Source organism: Protopterus annectens, chromosome 3.part0 (assembly GCF_019279795.1).
Source record: "Protopterus annectens isolate FY-2018-M chromosome 3.part0, PAN1.0, whole genome shotgun sequence".
NCBI classification, from domain to species: Eukaryota; Metazoa; Chordata; order Ceratodontiformes; family Protopteridae; genus Protopterus; species Protopterus annectens.
The window spans coordinates 320516860-320531622 of NC_056731.1; the positions used below are offsets into that span (position 1 = coordinate 320516860).

General features: G+C 40.2%; 1 protein-coding gene across 3 annotated transcripts in view; it reads left to right on the forward strand.

Annotated features, from left to right (window-relative positions):
- The window catches only part of GRB10 (growth factor receptor bound protein 10), a 2734830-nt gene that overhangs the window by 1011253 nt on the left and 1708814 nt on the right, over positions 1-14763 (forward strand). The gene's annotated exons all lie outside the window — the stretch shown is intronic.

Here is a 14763-nt window from a genome sequence, read left to right on the forward strand (position 1 = left end):
GTTCCTGCCAGGAAAGCTAAATACACTGGCAGATGACCTAAGCAGAAGTCTCATGGACCCACACAAGTGGAAACTGGAACCAAAGATATTCAACATGTTGAGAAACAAATGGGGAAGCCCAGAGATAGGCCTGTTTGCCTCCCCCCAGAACTATCAATTGGACAAATTCTGCACAAGGGCTCCCCACAAACAAGCTTGTAAAGTGGATGCCCTGTCCTTCACCTGGAAAAACCTATCAGTTGATGCCTTTCCCCCTGTGCCTCTCCTCTCCAAGGTACTACTAAAGATCAAACAGGACAAACCAAAGACAATACTGATTGCATCAGACTGACCACGCCAACACTGGTACCCCCTCTTGCACAGGGTATCACTGCTGGCACCATGGCACCTGCCTCAGACCCCTGCACTGCTGTCCCAGCAGGAGGGCCAGATCCTGCACCCACAACTTCAAACCCTGAACCTGGCATCCTGGCTAATTACATGATCTCTCCTTTACCATCCCTCAGTAAGCAAGTGATGGATTTCATTCTGGAGGCAAGGAGGCCTCGTACTAGAAAATCCTATGCTGAAAATGGAAAAGAATCTGTTCCTGGAGCCAAACTCAGGGGATGGGCACAGCAGCACCCCATTTACCCCATATTCTTCAGTTGTTGTATCTTTCAGCTTTTCCCGGTTAGGGGTCGCCACAGCGGAACTCCGGTCCGCTAATGATTGGCAGTAGATTTTTACATACCGGCTTGCCAGGCCTGACACACAACCTTCAACGAAGGTACGCCCATTCACACATGCCTCCACACAGATGACGCACCCCATATTCTTCAGTACTTAACTGAAATGCTTCACAAGGGCCTTTTCCTCCATCAGAATTCATGGCTCAAGCATTTCAGCTCATTATAATACAGAACCACCCCTCTTCTCTCATCCACTGCTGAAGCAATTCCTCAGAGGGGCCAAAAACCTAAGACCACCCAGGAGAGCCCCTACTCCAGCCTGGGACCTTAAGTTTGTATTGGAAAAGCTTACTCTACCTCCCTTTGAGCCAGCTGCAAATGCAGAGTTGAAATTCCTTTCTTGGAAAACAGACTTCCTTCTAGCCATCACTTCAGCAAGAAGGGTGTCTGAATTACAGACCCTCATGGCAGTGGAGCCTTTCATCATCTTTCATGCTGACAGGGTGTCCCTTAGGACCAATCCCAACTTCATGCCCAAGGTGGTATCCAGTGTGGCTCTTAATCAGTCCATTCATTTGCCAACCTTCTTTTCTAATCCACAGAACAAAGGCGAACAGATACTGCACTCCTTGGATGTGCACAGACAACTTAGATTTTACTTGGACAGGACTAAGCCTCTTAGGAAATCTGAACAGCTGCTGGTTGCATTTGCTGCAGGGGCAGAGGGGAAGGCCATTTCAAAGCAAACCATTTCTAAGTGGATAGGCCATTGCATTCATTTCTGCTATAAGCATCATGGAAAACCTACCCCACAGGGGATAAGACCACATTCAACCAGGGCTGCATCTATCTATACAGCCTTTCTCGGAGGTGTCCCTACCAGGGACATCCTAGAAGCTGCTACCTGGAGTTCTGTACATACCTTCACCAAGCATTACCACTTGCCAATTTCTTCTAAATCCAGAGCTGGATTTGCCACTGCAGTCTTGCAGGGCCTTATAGCTGGTCCTAGTGCTGTCTAATTACCTCCTTCCATCCTTAGCTTTGGGAATCTACCCAAATGTGATGACTGCAACAGTGAAACATGAAGAACATAGTACAGTTGTGTACACTTACCATAAATGTAGATGTTCGAGTGTATTTACTGTTGCAGTCCTGGTTACCTTCCCTCCAGCCCCCTGACTTCTATTGACTATACCTCTATTCTTGTTTACTATGCTTGAAGCTTTTTGGTGTATTTGCTTTTTTGTTGGAGGTGTAACCTTGTATATAACTGCTTCCCATTATGGGGGCACCTGACATCTGGGGCAAGAAAAACTGATCTAATGGCTTCGGCTGCATGCTTTATACCCCTGACTACCTGACGTCATGGAAGATGAGACTGCAACCGACACAGGACCCAAGACTTTGATAATCAGGCCAACTGAGGGCTACTGCAAGCAGATAACCCAAATGTGATGACTGCAACAGTGAATACATTCGAACATCTACATTTATGGGAAGTGTACACAACTGTACTTTCTTTTATCTCTGTTCACTACTTGTAGTATGATTGGTTTAGACTTAGTAATTGTTTGTTTTTGGCAGCCATCATAATTAAACTCAGCAAGGCCTTACTATATCTAGGCAATTTCAATTTTGTATCACAACTCAAAAAAAAAATAATTTCCTTAGTTACACCAGTTTTCTTACCCAGTATTTTTTACAGTGGTCTGCAGGGAAATTTTAAAGTCTGCCAGCTCATTACACTCCCAAACTGGGTCGGCACATTAATCGAACTCTAAGCATCAAAACGTCCTATAATCAAAAGGCCATATCATCATAAAGATTTCCATCGAAAGATGATAGTTGGCCAACATAAAGGAATTGGGACATAGTACTTACTTACCGGTAACTTACTGTAGGTATACGGAAACCTGCCCTTTACCCACTGTAGTGTGATCTCGAAGTTGGTATTTATAATTTGCGGGGGGGGGGGGGCACAGCCCTCCAGAAGAGGAATATTTAGTGAACATCAAACATTCATTACATGGGAGACTGTGACCCTCCACAGCCCCACTAATTTTGTATACCAACTCCAAGATCACACTACACATAGACCCCTCAGAAAAATATGTTCCCAGTTACCTGTTTCTTCACCATCACACCTCCAACATTTGCAGTCTACCTGAGGAAAAATTCTGCAGTCTGCTTAGGGTATAGAAATACCTATGCAAACACTTCCAAGCAAAAATCCTAAATCTTCTAGACTTTGTTGCATATTTGGGAGCCGTAAGTATATTTCCCCATTGTTTCTTTGTGAATTGCTTATCCAGCCTCTCCTGCCAAGCTCTTTTAACCTCCTCTGACTGATTCTTATAGCTGCCATGCAATATTTTATATGCCCTACTAATTATCCCTTTTTTAACAGTATCTTCTGTTCTAGATTCTACTAAAAACTCAACCACTATTGCCTTTGTCATATGTGTAAATTTGGATCTATATCACGTTATCACAAATTCAAAATGTTGAACGTCAAAATAGAGAAAGTGCCGAAAACTCGAAGTTCCTTTTTTGAGATCACAGTACAGTGAAGATTGGGATATTTGCCCTTTCCTCACTGTAGTGCGATCTCAGAGTTGGAATATATATTTAACGGGAGGGGGGGCACAGCCCCCCACAATATGGAGTTCGATTTTCAGATTTTTCGCTCTTTTGACCATTCAACAGTTTGCATCTTCGATAATGTGATATAGACACTTAAATTTCATAAAGATGTTTGGGAAAAAAACTCAACCAGTGCTGGTCTTTCACTTAGGATCCCCTATTCCTTTTTCATTGCCTATACTCTGATATCAATTCTTGATAGGGAAGGCAGCCTCTAGAAGTCTCAGGATGTTAATTAGTGCAAGGCAGTTGTTGCAGACTACAATATGCTGCATGAGATCAAAATCTTTCTTTACCTGAACAATTGGTTTTGGATGTAACCTCAGCTGTGTGACTGTTTCAATCCCCTGCCATTGCAGTTAGCTTTATGAAATTCCAGTTACAACTAACCCAGCACATTATTTTCATATGCTACACATTGTAAACCATGGCCAACAGAGCTTTCATTTTCATCAGCAAAATCCACACTCCGTAAGACTCCTTGAGAGAACTGTTAATTAAATTCATCACAACCTCTGACAGATTTTTGTCTAAAGATTGTAGAATATATGCATGAACTAGTTTCATGGTATCCCATATCACAGAACATGAGTGAGTTTTGCAGTCACCATTGCTTTGTTAGTGGAATCAACATGAACAGTCCTACTCTGAGCATGTTCACATGATGGAATGTAGGAACCACCTCATGTGGTGACTGGACTCCAGCAGTCGTGTTGTTTGCAATCCTTTCCAATTGTCCACTCCTAAAAATGTGTGGTCATTATGGTTTTGTTGGTGTTAGTGTAGGGGTGGAGGATGGGGCATATCCAGTGGCAGGTAGTAACAGGGGTTATGATTCAGACAGCAATCACAGATCCACATTAACAATCTGTTGCTCAGAGTGGAACACATCTTCTTGAAGACCTTTCAGGACATACTGTCACGTAGTGTCAGTATAATTCAGAAGAACAACAAAGCAGTGGTTTGGTACATCTACAGATGTCGGTGGGCATACCTCTCAACTGTACAGATTTTTGCAGAATGTCCAGATTTTTGCCTCATATTTTTGGTCCATTTTTCATAAAATTGTGGTTTTCTGGCAAATTAGTGGCGAATCATTAAAGATTAAACTTAGAAAATAATGACAGGTATTTGAGTTTCAGACTTCATACCCTTCAGAAAATGCATGCTAATACAAAACCTGTTATTCTATCAACTTTCTAAGTTGCAAGATCAATATTTAAAATTGTCCTATCTTTTTGGGCCTTTGTCTCACTTTTATTTATGGCTTTGTCCAGATTTCTTGCTCTAAGAGGTATGTGTGTTCCCACTCCTCTAACTCCTATGTAGACAAGCCATATCTTTTTGGAAATGGGTTATAGCCAAGAACCACTTTCTGAAGGTAACCACTTCCCAGGAAAGACCAACATACTACCAGACATACTCAGCATCAACCCTGAACCACATCTTAGGTAATATGATCTTCTGCTTGTAAGGCCATCTGTGACCGACGTTTCTCCTTTTCTGTATGACAGGAAGTGTCACCAATATTTTCTTGTTCATGCTGCCTCTACACCCCACAGCACTCCGTAGAGAACATACTTGTGGTGCATTTGCAATACAGTCTGCAATATGCATTAACATCCACATAACTAATAATAAAGCTCGTCCAGAATACAGCACGCTAAACTGATCTTCATGCCCATTTTTGACCCAGGACACTTGCTTCCCACTACTGTTCCTCACGTTCCAAATGGATCATTACAGCTTATCCTTTTCAGAAATTGCTATCTCATTCCTCAGGCAAGCCTCATCCAGAGCTCAGTATTCAGAGGCTGTCCGCATGGTTTCTACATTTTTCAGAATTGCTAGAAACTCCATCTGCTCCAAGAAGGTTATCAATATTTTCAACTTATCACAGAAACTGTCCACCAGAAAAACATACAAGGACAAGTGGATGCATTTTTATATACATCTCAGGAACAAAACCTAGATCCAAAGGTTGCCTCTCTTTCAAGCTCCCTCTGAGTATCTTGCAAACTTATTTGACAGGGATTTTCAGTGTTGTCGTTCATTTCACTTCCATCACATTACTGAAAGATACCAAAGCCTTCCTCAGTGGCAGATTTTATCCAGAACTTCTGCTCAAATACCCTGTTACTGCCATGGGATTTCAATTTCATCCTGGAAAAGCTTAATAGACCACCCTTTGACTCGGTAGCTAAGGCTAATCTTGTGTTCTTTCCTGGAAAGCATTTTTCTTATTGGCCATTACTGCAGTAAGGAGAGTTTCAGAGTTTGCAACCCTGTCATTTAAACCTTATTGCATAGTTCTCAGAATTAATCCTTCTTTTATGCTTGAGGTGACCAATGAGAGTAAACTAAACAGTCTGCCAGCCTTCTAGTATTTTTCTGTGCTGACAAAGGAGTGTACCTGCTTCATTTCATGAACGTTCATAAGCAACTACTTTTCTGCTTGAGCAAAATGTTCCCCTTTAGAAACTGAGATGGTGCTCATTTCCTTTGCACAACAAAAGAAAGGGGCCAAATTGTCTCAAGTGGCAGTTTCCAGGTGGTTATCAGACTTTTTTAAAAAATTACTGCCTCAAAGAAGGCAACCCTGTTGCTATGCCTGCAACAGTCAATTCCCCCAAAGCTGTGCCAACATCTGCAGCTTTTCTGCATAATTCCATAGTGGAAACATTGCGCAGTGGCATACCTTGCAACCTCTGAGTTCAAGAAATCTGGGCAAAGTAAAAAATAATGGAGAGATAAAGGCTCAAAAACAGGGACAGATTTTAAATATTGCTCTTATAAACTAAGAAAGCTGCTAGAGTTAATACCAATACATATTTTCTGAATGTGGAAGACACAGTGGTGCAGCAGTTAGTGTTGTCACCTCATAGCAAGAGGTTCTCCCGTTCGATTCTCGGCTGGAGCGCCTTCTGTGTGGAGTCTGCATGTCCTTACAGCGGTCGATTGACATTAAAGACATGCAGGTAGGTGCGAGCATGAATGGGCGTGCCTTCTTTGAAGGTTGGGCTTCGGGCTGGCAACTCGGCACAGTAAAAATTCACTGCCAATCATGAGCGGACCGGAGTTCCACTGTGGAGACCCTTAATCAGGAAAAGCCGAAAGACATATTTTCTGAATGGTATGAAATCTGAAACTCAAATGTTTTTTATTCAGTGATTTCAATTCTCAGTGATTTGCCAGAAAACCTCAAATTTTATGAGGAACAGACTAAAATATGAGGAAAAAAATCTGGACAGTGTGGGAAAATCTGGACAGCTGATAGGTATTTGGCCACCTGGTTTATGCACATTTCTTTTGCCATACACTACAAATTGGGCTATAATCAGTTACACTACAAATTGGGCTATAATCAGTTTCACCCAGGAAGACTGAATAGGAATTCTGTCCTAATGGTGACCAAAGATGGAACATTTTTTATCAGACTTGAAAGTTAGGTACTTCCAATGATGATGAATCTGTATATGAGGTATGGTCCATTTCACTAACACTTTCCCAGCATTCTGTTTCCCAGTCTGGGCCAAGCAGGCCAGTCCTGTTATTTCAAAGCCTTTGGTTACTACTTTCTGGATTATTATCTCTGTAGTACCATACCTTTCTGGGGTGATGGTGATTGTTATCTAATAGGTGAGAGTGTTTGTATACATAAAGGGATTAGAGGTTGGAGACAAGCATCTTGAAATAGCTTTATGTGCAGAGAAGTTCTCATTGTTATAGTAGGTATATAACTTTTATTTATTTTATTATTTTGGGGTTGATTAAGCTAATTGATTTGTTTAATGTTTGTTAGGTGGGTAGTGACTGGGTCCAAGGACCTTTTTTAGCCATGATCTGGGCCAAGTAGATTCATACATGGTACAGACAAATGCATAAAGCATACAGTTTAGTAAGATATAAGTATATGCAGGAAATATGGTAAGTTTCTCTGCATGCACACGTTTAGCACAGCTTTTCAGAAGCCATGATACTAAGGTAGTTGGTTATGGTCTATATATATATATATATATATATATATATATATATATATATACACACACACACACACACACACACACACACACACACACACACACACACACACACACACACACAGTGTAATCAAGTTAAATCAGTTTTTGTACAAATATGTTATAGCTTTTTTTTTTTAACTGTTTGATTTTTGGACTGCATATAGAGATAGTGCTTTCACAAAAGCAAATTGATGTAGATGTGTCAAAGACCAGAGCATTTTTGTGTGGGTGTACAGTTAACTTCTCACTGTTCATTTCCTGTAGGTGTTATGATAGTGTTTGTAAATGGTAATACTCATGCATTCATTCATTTTCATCCTGAATGCATCTTCTTGCTTGTTTCATTTCAAGCAAACAGCACAGGCCATATTTTGCTAGTATTTCTTTCATCTGGTAGTTTTCTGTATTATACATGTGAAATGATGTATGAAATATTTGATTATGCCGTGTGATGTTATTCAAACTTTGTGCTGCACCCTGCTGCTCTGAACTCTGTTTCCCTTTTAGCAGATTGGAACTGGCAAGTAATCTGATTATTGTTGTCACTCCTCTGGGAGATTTTGTAACTTTTGATTGGCTGAGTGGGTGGGTGTCGGCTAAGAAGTTTCTGGGAATATTAAGGTGTCCAGTGTTCCACAGCTTGAAGTTCTGCATACGTATTAGAATTAAGTAGGACATTGAGAGCTGCATAGCTGTTTGCAGTTTAAAAACAGGATTAATAAATCATTCTGTGGTGTTAGATTTTTAACATACTGAACAACTTGGATTCAGATGTACCCAGAAGTTCAGGTCAGACAGGTGCTTTTCTAATTGGATGCAGTGCTTTAAAAAAACTGCAGGTGGGATTCCATGCTGAAGAATTTTAAGCAGGATTCAGAATTCACTTTGCTCAGTACGTTTCTAGAAAGGTTAGAATGTTCAGTGTACAGTTTACTTCTTATGATATACAATGCCCAGTTATTTATCATGTTAAGTGACATGCAGTTACTTCACATTTCTCTCATGGTTCTATTTGTGCCAGCTGTCGAGACAGAGGCATTCATTATCGGCATACAGAGTGAGTAGATTACCTGGAAGTGTGACCCAGTTGAAAGCACAGCTCACAAACATGAATGTACGGCCATGTGTTTATGTAAATAACTAATTTGGATTCCTTGATGTCTGAAAGCTCTCAGAGTAATAATTTGAGAGAACCACAACTTGGAATCAAGGGAAATAGATTACTTGTTTTTTATTCAGTGCAGCATGCTTGTAACAGGAATGCCATGTTTGTCCTACTCCTGCTTTGAAAACAGTACCTCATAAATCAATGTCTAGGTTATGAATTGCATTAGTGTTTTTGCTTTTCATTGGTGTATATATATATATATATATATATATATATGTATATATATATATAAAACTGTGTATATACATATTTTATATATACATATATACACACACACACACACACACACACACACACACACACACACATATGACCCCTTATTGGCCTGAATGCACCAGTGTAGACTTAAAAACTAAAAAGTGAAAAGTAAGTGGCATTCAGAAGTCATGTAGCTGAAACACTGGATCATAGGAAGTTACTAGGCTATTGGCCCTGAGGCCCTTATAAGCCTAGTCAAGAGTTTACCCCATGTTTTGCCAAGTCAGCACCCGATGCCCCAGTCCAGCAGGGACACAGGTGGAATCCCAGGGATGTATTTTCTGTTTCCCATCCAGTTATCCAGGTTGCGCTTAAAAAGGGATAATGAGGTACTCTGACGTGGAGAGAGAGTCTATTCCACAGATAGGGGAACCTCTGGGACACATATCTGTCCTGCCAACAAGTCCTGTTAATGTCACAGACTAGGTTGAGATTGCGAGTGTGGGTTACTCGCGTGGAGCTTGACTTGCGGATATGCACCAGTCCAATCTTGCCAGGCAGATGTCACCTCTGAGGAGACAGTATGAAACTGTAGAGGGATAGGGCTTCTACCCTGACAGTGTAGGATAGATGTTTGAGTCCCTGGATTCTCCTGGTGAAGAACCTCTGTTGCCTCTCCAGTTGCTGGATGTGCTTTGTGATGTACATGCTGAAGGGGGCATTGTACAATATAATGGGCCTTAGATGGGAAGAATACAGGGATGTTATGACCTCCTTGTCCCTGGATGAGATACCCTTACTTATAAGGTGGGCCATGTAGAAAGCTTTCCGTACAACAGAAACAACATGATGGTCAAAAGTCAGGTTGCTATAAACCTGGATGCCCAAATCCCTCATGACTGATTGCATGCTTAGGATGTTGTTATTAATGTGATAATTTGTGGGGACAACACTCTTCCCAAAGGAGATGATGATGCATTTTTTGGTATTCGGGTTGAGGCCATGTTTCTGGCACCAGTCATTTGTTTGGATGAGACCCTCTTGGAGGATGTCCACATCACTAGGGGAATTGATGATAGCGCCCAGCTTGCAATCATCTGCATACTTGGTCAGCTAGAGCCCATTGGGTTTGACCTGCACCTCAGAAAAGAGTATCCCAAATAACAGGGGCCCTAAGACCGATCCCTGGGGTACGCCACTCATTATGGGTCTACTGCTTGAGGTGGCTTCCCCTATTTTGACTAGGTGGGTTCTGTCAGTGATCCAGTTTGCTACCCATCTAGTAACAGCCTAGTTGAGAGAGTGTATCTATTATGCCTGAGTGGGGAATGTCCTCAAATTGGTCATTTGCATATAGGTTCATAGGTAAGTACTAGGCTGGCTGCTTTGTGGGCCACTTTAAGCTTAGCCAATTTCCCTTTTTGTGCTTGAATTAACTGATCCCATTTGGTTAGTGACTGACCATACCCAACCCATGGTTGATAGTTATATGTTACACCTAATGAGAATAAATGTGATCATACCATGGATAAGTTGAGGGGACCCATGCATGAGAAAAAGCTTTTAGGAGCTGCCTATGTCTGGTAGTAATACATGGGACAGTTCGGAGTTAAATTTTGTTTTTCCCATCAAAAGATCAAAGTTGCTCTTGAATATGGACAGGGATAAACTTTGTTTTATGTGAATGAGGAGTCTGTTCCAGAGCAGCAGTATCCACTGTGAGGTATACCTGTCTCTCCAAACCATTCATTTGATGCTGCAGAAGAGGTTTAGATGGGTCTATATTATATGATCGAATAGTAAAAACGTCAACTCACCTTTAATCGACATGGAAATGTCGAACCTGCAGTTCATCGAATGGCCAAATCACCGATTTCTTTCCAAGGGAAAGAAATCGGTTGGCCTTTCTGTTAGATCTGCCCTTTCCCCGACTGTAGTGCGATCTCGGAGTTAGAATATTTAGTTAGAGTGGGTGTGGGGGAGTGAAACCCCCCCCACTTAAAAGTGTTTATTTTTATGTGGTGTTCGTTGTTGGCCTAATGATTTCTTTCCCTTGGAAAGCAATTGGTGATTTGGCCGTTCAATGAACTGCAGATTTGACATTTTCGTACCAATTAAAGGTGAGCTGACGTTTTTGCTATTCGATCATATAATATAGACCCATTTAGATCCCTAGACTGAGTATTTCTGATGCTATTTGACTTGCTTATGTACAGTAAAACCATCAGTATTGGGTCGGAGGATGCCTTGTATGCCAGACACAGGTTACCTTTTAGACGTCTGTAGGATAGAGAGTATAGTGACAGGGCTTTGAGTCAGTCCATGTAGGACATGTCATTTAGGCCTTGTATCATTTTAGTAAGGTATCTCTTTGTGTGTTTCAGTTGTTGCATGTGTCTGGATAGATGCATGCCAACGAAGGCATGATATTCAGTGATTGGCCTAATAAGGACTGAGTTAAGGGGGGGGCAATGACATCCCTAAATCTAGACACAATCCCTTTGTTTATAAGATGTGCAGTATAGAAGGACTTTCTTACACCAGTTGACTCACTGGTCAAAAGTTAGGTCACTGTCCACATAAGTTCCCAAATCCTGAACAACTGAGTCAACTCTTAGGCCGTATTGTCAATGTTGTGGTTCCCTGGGGTAGTTGACTTCCTGAAGAATACAATAATGCATTTTTTTGACATTTAGTTTCAGTCCATGATTTTGGCACCAGTTATTTATTTGGGATACATCATCCTGCAGGATGGCTAAGTCATTTGGGGACTGCAAACTTAGTCAGCCAGATATATTCCACAGGTCTCCTCTACAGTAGGTTTAAGGTATTACATAATGAAAACACTGGCTTAGATGGGTCTTTATTGGAGATTTTACTGAATATTTTGTCTGTGTGGCTTAGTTTCCATTTGGTTTATTTGGTGTTTGCATGTATCTATATGTACACACATATACATATATGCATACACACAGATATATTTATGTATGTTTAATTGATGTATACCATTATATTTTAGTATGCATATGTTATGTTAAGGTAGTAGCATGTATTATTTATGCCGTCATAAATGTCAGTGTTTCTAACAAAACAGTAAATGGTAAGTTAAAAGTTATATATGTGTATTTGAGAAAACACACACTTGTGTTGCACACTATCTAGATGTTCTCTTACTTATTGTTTAAACCTTGCTGAGTTTTGATGTGTGCTGAGCAACATGCATTTAGTTTTGTGCCAAGTATAACTTTAGGGTTTTGGTGCCATTGTGATGTATCTGTAAAATGCTGTTCTATACTTCATTTTAGATTATGCTGTTTCGCTTGTAGAAAAAAATGCAAGGTAATGTGCACAAGGAAGGTGTTAAACGTTTATTGCCTTTTTTTTTAAATGGTAATATGCTAATGAGTATACTGACCAGTAGCATGGAACTCAATGGGACACCTTTATTTTATAACCAGGGCACTCAGATTCAAACTAAGTGAGATAAAAGTACACCCTTCCCCCTTTTACTAGAGAGCAACAGCCCTCTTGTATGCAAAGGTAGAGCATAAATTCATACCCATGGGGGGGGCAAAAGCTAACATTATATGGGTAGTAAACACTTCATTATCCCTTCCTCATTTTCACTGGGTGTGCTTTGAATGTATACATTGTGCTTGCTTTTATCAAGTAGAACATCATGTTTACTGATAATACATTTGCTATTTTTATCTATACCATCTTGAACTTGTAACTTGTATCTATTTAATATGCGTAGTCACTGCTGCGGGGTTTTTTTTGTTTTGTTTTGCTTAGTTCATATATCTTTAATGATATGCCAAAGTTCACAGCACACTTGTGTATTCATCTATAGGGTACTTCCTACTGATACATGTACCTTATTAATTTTCACAGTGCCCCCTCTCTGCCTGCTGACTGACTAGCCAGTTAAAATACTTAATTTGTAATACAGCTATCGAAAGCTTGATCAGCCACCTCCCCCCTTTCTTCCTATTTTAGCTATGCTTTCTCAGTGCAGTGATGTTAATGTCATTAGCTTCAGCGATTGGGATGGTCGATTGTTGAGGGGCTCCAGGAAAACTGACTCTCATTTGATCAGTCTGTACTGCTGCTGAATCAATGAGAAGACAGAAACTGGGGTGGTCATCAGTTGAAGCAGAGCAGCCTTTGCATTGAGGTGCTTACTGCAAGTAAATTGGCCACTATAACTTCAGATCAGAAGTATCTTATCATAAGTATCTTATGAGGCCTGTATATTATAGAGCCATATCCTACCCACCACCTTACGACTTCAAATCACACTGCTTTTACAGCTTTTATTATGTAGAGATTATGCTTCACTTAAACACACAGCACCTACAAACCACAAAAATTATTCAGTACCTTTAAGTACTTTCATTCTTGGTACAACAGTTCTTCAGAACTGTTCTGAAAGCACTTTGAGTTATTGAATAATTTTTGTGGTTTGTAGATGCTGGGTTTTTTTTTTTTTTTTTGCACCTTGGAAAATTCATAATTTTTCTTCAGAATGCTTCACTTTCACTTTTACTTAAAATGTTCTCACTGTCTGGCTGTGTTATAACTTTAGCTGCAGTCCTTCAGTAAAGGTGTTAAGTTTTATTGTATTAATAAGTATGGATGTTTTTTTTTTTGAGTGCCTGTGTACCTTATTCTAATAAGACATGTCTAAAGCAATAAAACCCAGTGAATGATTAAATCCAAATATAAACTGTTTAAAGGTACAGTTAAGATATTTTAGTTTATTTAAACAGCTACATTGTTTCTGAAATTAGTTTTCTTCTGCCAGGCTTACTGCAATGTATTCTAAAGCGATGAAATCTGAAGGACCTCCTCATAAAGGATGTCTCCATTTCACATGCCCAAATCAAGGATTGTAGCTTCTTCCAGAGAATGGGGCAAAATATGAAAAGGAAATAGTACCAAATGCCTCTGCCTGAGTCCTTACAACAGCCAACAGCCCTGCAACTGCTGACCTGTGATGTCTCACAAAGACATAGGGTATTAGAAGCTCTTTCTAATAAACCGGACCAAAATCATGTGGGGTATAGAAAGTGAGGATAAGGAACACATTTGGCCACAGATGGCAACCAGCATAAATCCTTCAACACAAGTATAATATGAGATATTCTAGATCCAGGCTTTATTTATTTATTTAACATTTGTTTACCAGGATAGTCCGACTGGACAACAGTGTCCATTTTCAGCGGAGGCCCGAGGAGAAAAGCTCCAGCAAAGTACATTTTTACTAATACATGTCTAGTACAACAAAGAAAAAGTTTACTGTATAACTTATATGTAACTACTTACAGTCTAGTAGACTACTGTTGACTGTTGTTTCTCTGACTGGCTGTGTGGTACTTTCAGTGAAGCATTTAAGTTATATTCCATAACAGACCCTGCTGCTCTGTTCTGCTGTGCTGCTCTTTGCTTCATATCCTTGCCGCACACTACTACAACTAATGAGCAGTTGTATCTGTGTTTGACCTTGTTGTGTTGTGCATAGCAATGAGGCTTGTTGCACAAAATAGATGCAAATGGTTTATTTTGAAGTGTTGATACCTGTTATCTTAACAGTGCCTTTATTCAGCTTGTTTCCTCATCTAGACTGTTTACACTGGGTTGCATTTTGTGTATCTGACAACACATTTTTTATTTATTCGTTTATTCTCAATTAGATATCTGAGATTTAAAAAGGCAGCAAAGTGTCTGGAATTGATGGCCATATCTGCTTGTGTGTATAAGGGGATTTGCATTTGTTTGCACATTATGCTTCTGACAATAACAAACTGAAATATATTTATTTACTTATTTATTTGTTTGCTCACACACTGACATCTTAGGTGTATAGATGCAATAAAGAAGTTGTAAGTAGTGGATGCATTTTGTATGTGTGTGTGTGTGTGTGTGTGTGTGTGTGTGTGTGTGTGGTGGGGTGGGGGTTGCAGTGAGTACCACTGTCCGCATGTGACAGCAGCAACTATCTAAAATTCATTATTATGGTCATATTACCATGTGTAATAAAGTATCACAAGAAGAC